This window comes from Vigna radiata, chromosome 1 (genome assembly GCF_000741045.1).
Source record: "Vigna radiata var. radiata cultivar VC1973A chromosome 1, Vradiata_ver6, whole genome shotgun sequence".
Classification (NCBI taxonomy): Eukaryota; Viridiplantae; Streptophyta; class Magnoliopsida; order Fabales; family Fabaceae; genus Vigna; species Vigna radiata.
Genome location: NC_028351.1, coordinates 35696386 through 35701943, shown reverse-complemented (window position 1 = coordinate 35701943; position 5558 = coordinate 35696386).

Below are 5558 nucleotides of genomic sequence, written 5' to 3'. Positions count from 1 at the left end.
ACGTTTCTCTCTCTTGTTCACCTATGACTTCTTCAATTGTTGTCTTTTCTAACCTTTTTTTGTTATCATTGCATTTGACACATCCATATATGTTTTTTTTCATGTGGCAAAGATGGACTTTGTTAGTTTATTTATAGTCATGATGACTCTTCAACAATTACCTCTTTATCCACTAGATGTCAACCATGCATTCCTTATACCTTGTTCACTTGAAGGGATTTGGGGGAGAGTAATTAAGTGGAGTTGAGAGGATTTGAAGATAATTTTTGTTGTTGTTTATTTGAGTAGATTTAGAGGTAAGTGAAAGTGGAATTGGAAGTAAAGTTTGTAAGAATTAGTGTATGATTTAATTTATGTGACAAATTGAAAAAATTTACTTCCAAATTCACTCTCACTTATTTCCAAATCCACTCAAATAAACCACAACAAAAATTATGTTCAAATCCTCTCAAATTCATTTAATTACTCTCCTCCAAATCCCTTTAAGGGAACAAGACATTAACGACTTCCAAGAAAAGATCTATATGGAGCAACCTTTCATATTTGTCTCTCAATTAGACTCTTTTGAGTCAGTATTTCATCTTCTATGTTCTTATATCATTAACAATTTGGTGTCACGTAGACGGTTAAAATATATTATCTTTATCTTTTTTCTATCTTTTTTATCTTTAATTCGTTATGTATTTAGGGTTTATATTTCTTTTATTATAAATAGATGACTCTATATATATTCAAGAGATTAATCTATACATATTTAAATTAAAAATTAAAAATAAAAATATAGTACTAGTTAAAATAAAAAAAAACAAATAATTAAAATTTTAATTTTTTTACGTTTGGAAAACTAAATAATCATACAAAAAGATAAACATTTTACATTCTATAAATAATTTAATGCTTATTAATGAAAATATATAATGGTGATTTAAAGAAAAACAAATAGATAATATCATCTACAAACTAGAAGGGATGATTCTGGATAAACTATTTTCAAGAGAATGTTTACTTTGACCAACAATCTTATTTATAAGACATATATTAAAACAGGAATGTTACTCATTGGACTGATTAGATTTGGATAATAAACAAGAGTAACTAAGTTCGTGATTATAATCTAATTAGTTTGTTTGACCAACAATCTACTTATAAGACATATATTAAAACAATTTATTTCAAATGCTTTTAGTGTATAAATATTTTTATTTTTATTATTCTTTATATTATAATGTATTTATTTATTATTTTAATTTTTTTCCTATTTTTATGTAACTTTAATTTTATTAAGAAAAATAATTATTGTACTATTTAGTAGGTGAGTATTTTGTTTAATTAATATGTAAATAAAAATTAAAAAAAAAAAAACTAGCATGGCATACATAAAAAAATATTTAAAATTAGAAATCAACTAAAGGAAATCAGAAAAATTAAATTTAAAATAAATGAAAATTGATTTAATTAATACTCATTAAATCAACTAATTTAAATAAAACCATTTATACAAATAAAAAATTACATAAATCTTTTAAAAAATAAATAGAAAAATAGTTTTTTAAACACCAAATTAATATTTTAAAAGTAAAAGAGGTTTTTTTTTTTCTTTTTTTTTTATATATTTCCTGGGAGAAGCCAAACCACAATCTTCCCATTTCAGTCTTATTTGTTCTTCCATCTTCTCTTCTCAACTTCCCATTCAAATTTCACTTTTTCTTTTAGAAGCAACCTTTGGAGTCACTGCGGTGAGTCTAAATAGGATTTCTTAGATGGAAGCTGTGAGAAAGCTTGGATGAACTTAAGAACATGTGATGGAAATTAATGTCAATATTTTTGCATATGGTTTTGTATTTAAATTGTTGGCTGTAATTTTAATGTGATGAAATTGGAGTTTGAATTATTGCTCGTTTTGGTCTGTGCTGTATAGAATTGCTAAATTGGTTATAAGCTTATATATGAAATCTGTGCTAAAATAATGTGTTTTGGTTTATATGGTGGGCTTTGTTGACATATTTTTATTCAGCTGTGAAATTGTACGAAAGATGAAAATATTGGTTTAATTATGGTTAGAAATATTTGTGTGAAATCTTTAAATTGAATTAATTTAACATTTCTTATTAAGAACTTGATTTTTAAAATAGAGATTAACTAAAAAAATGTCAAACTATTTTGATCTTTGTTTCTTGTTTAATGTATAATTTTTTCACGCTTACCCAATTGAATTGATATTTTTTCACTGTATTTTTGACTCAATTATATTTAATTTGTATGTAAGAAAATAATTTTCTAAATTTTGTGCAAACTGTAATTTTATATTCTAAATTAATCATTTTGAATAATATTATAAAATATCTTATTTTATTAGTTTTATAATACTAAAATTAGATATTATACGTGATAATGTACTTTTCTGACACAAGAACATCGTAGATTACATATCTTACTAATTGCGTCCATAAATAATTTCAATTAATAATTAATAATTTGATTAGGATATAAAATTAAAATTGAAAATATTTTATTTCCAACTAAAAAAAATAATTAAGTAATAAAATAATTGGTAATAATAGTTTTAATTTAATTTAGAAAAATATAATAAAAATCGAATTAATAAGTATGTATTATTAATTATAATTTTATTCAAATAAAACTAGATTAAAAGATTAAAACTAACTTATATATTACCAAATATTAATTATGCTGACAATAATGATTTCAATTAATAATTAATAGTTTAATCATGAAATAAATAACAATAGTAAAATATAGTTAAAATTTCCAACCAAAAAAAATAATTAAGTAATAAAATAAATTGCAATAATAATTTTAATTTAATTTTAGAAAAGAAAATATAATAAAAACAGAATTAATAGGTACGCATTTAATAATAATTTCATTCAAATAAAACTAGATTAAAACTAGTTTCCCGGATTAAATCTAATTTATATAGTACTAGGTATTAATTTTATTATTGATAATAAATCAATTAATAGTTAATAATATAAGGAGGAAGTAAAATAAAAATCGTAAACATAATTAATATTACCAAATTAAATAATAAAATAAATTGTAATATTAATTTTAATATATTTTTAGAAAAAAATAATAAAATTGGAAATTATAAGTATTTATTTAATAATAATTTCATTCAAATAAAAATGAATTCAAACTAATTTGTTGTTATAGATTAAAACTAACTTTATATTTATATATATATATATATATATATTACGAAATACAAAGTATACTAATAAATTATACTAATAATAAGATTTTCAATTAATAATTAATAGTTTAATCAGAAAATAAAATAAAAATAATATATATTGTTTCTGTAGTATAAGGTCGATGATCAACTTCTTTAACTCTATTTTCACTCCAATTTTCAATGGTCCACTTTTTCCAACTATTACTCTAAAACCAATTAATGTACAGGTATTTGATATCCAGAAGATATTCATACTTAAGTCATATATGTTTCTTAAAAAGATTTAGAAGAATTAAGTCATAAAAATTGTCTTTTATCTTGACAATAAATCTGTATTTATAAAGTTTACGGTAACAATTAAATTAGACCAAATTAATATACTATTAATAGTTGTTATTATTTTTGTTAACCGTCCATTGATAAATATTATCTTTCATTAACTAGCCTTTAATTATCTCAATGGTTATCCGTACTGATTGGTCTATAGTCAGTTATTTGGTATCTTGTTCGGTTTCTTTCCCAGACGGGATATTATGTAGTATAAATACAGTTAATGTTTTTAATTAAAATAAAATAAAAACCCCTTGACGACTTGGCTCGACATTGTGATGATTGGACTCGACCTTTGACTTATGTTGACTTGACCCTTTAACTCAAATTGACTAGGGCTAAACATTTAACCCAAACTCATTAGACTAAATCCTTTAACTTAGGTTAACTTGTCACTAATTTTGACCCAATTTTACTCTCGTTTCAACATTTGGTGTAGGTGGGCTCGACTTAACCTTTAGTTTGAATGACTCGATTTAATTATTAGCTTAGATCGACTTGACTTTTGGTTCGAGTCAGTTTGTCTTAATGTTCAAAATGAGTTGACTCGTCTTGATCATTTTTTTATGTTGACTAAACTCGACCTTCTGGATCGATTTATTTTGACTTTTAACCTAAATCGTTCCGTTTTAATTTTTAATTTAAGTTGACTTGATTCAACCTTAGATACACGTAGATTCATTTGGATCTTCGAAATCTTAAAGAATTTTTTATTTAAAACTTAATTAAAATCTTGTACATATCCGAATCCAATTTACCTCTCAACGTAGCTTATTTTAAAAAATGGACAATTTACCTTGTTAGCCTTATACAGAAGAAAGGTTATATTTTTAATATTATATTATATAATATTATATCTTTCCCATTTATTTTATTTCCTTTAGTTAATATTATAAAGCAGTTAATATTCTGAAAAGTGGTCCATTTTTATTTTTAAGATAAAAACCGTTTTTAAGAACGTGCCCATCATTCCTCCACCACAATCTCTTATAACCTTAATACTCTGTGATGGTTTTTGGAGTAATACAGATTCTTCAGAAAATTTCATATCAGGTCACTGAGTCTACTCTTTCCTTCATATACATCACCATCGTGTTCTAAGAGTAAGGGTTCAGAAACCAGAAATTAGGAAAGCGTATAACAATGGCTGGAGGTTGGTCTTTCTGCTTCCGCTTTTATTCTTGTAAATCTGAATATGATTAAATGTCTTGTTTGATGTATTTGGATTTATTGAATCTTCAGTATGAATTTGTATGAATATGTTTTTTACATTTGGTATCAGAGCATGTTTATCCTCTGCCTTGTTTGTTTCACTCCTTTGCGCTTTTTCAATTTTATTAATTGTTTTGAAACTGGAGAAAGAAGAAATATTTTGTAAAATTTTTCTGTGAAATTTTTTTGATACTGAAACCCTCACGTATTACTGTGTTCGCGTTTGATATACGCATTTTGGAACCATGTGAGAGGTTGAAGATGAGTGAAACTTTGCGTTTCAATTTGGGCATATTTCTGAAAAATTATATTCAGTTTTATTTTTCTTCTTTAACTGCTGCATACGCACATTGGAGATTAAAAGGTACACTGCTGCTTCTGGTTTTAATCAACGCTGTACAATTCTGGTTTTATCTAGAGTTGCTGTTTCTGCGTATATATTATTGCGTTTTACGGATATATGCACGTTTGATAGGCATTTAATTATGCGCGTTGAACATTTAGATTGAAAGTGAATTTCGCTGCTTTTCATGTTACTGTCACATGCTTAATATATTTATATATATGTTAGGCACTGTACGTTGTATTATAGGCGTTGTAGTTTTACATTATGCGGATTAAAGTGCTTTTTCCATGCCATTTATACACGCCATTTGTTATATATGCGTAACCACTGCACGGCATTTATTATATATAATGTGCATGAAATTTATATATTGGTATAATAAATTTTGAATATTATATATTTATAATATAATTCTTATATTTAGATTAAATATAAGACCTAAAGATAATTTAATGTTTAGTGATAAATATA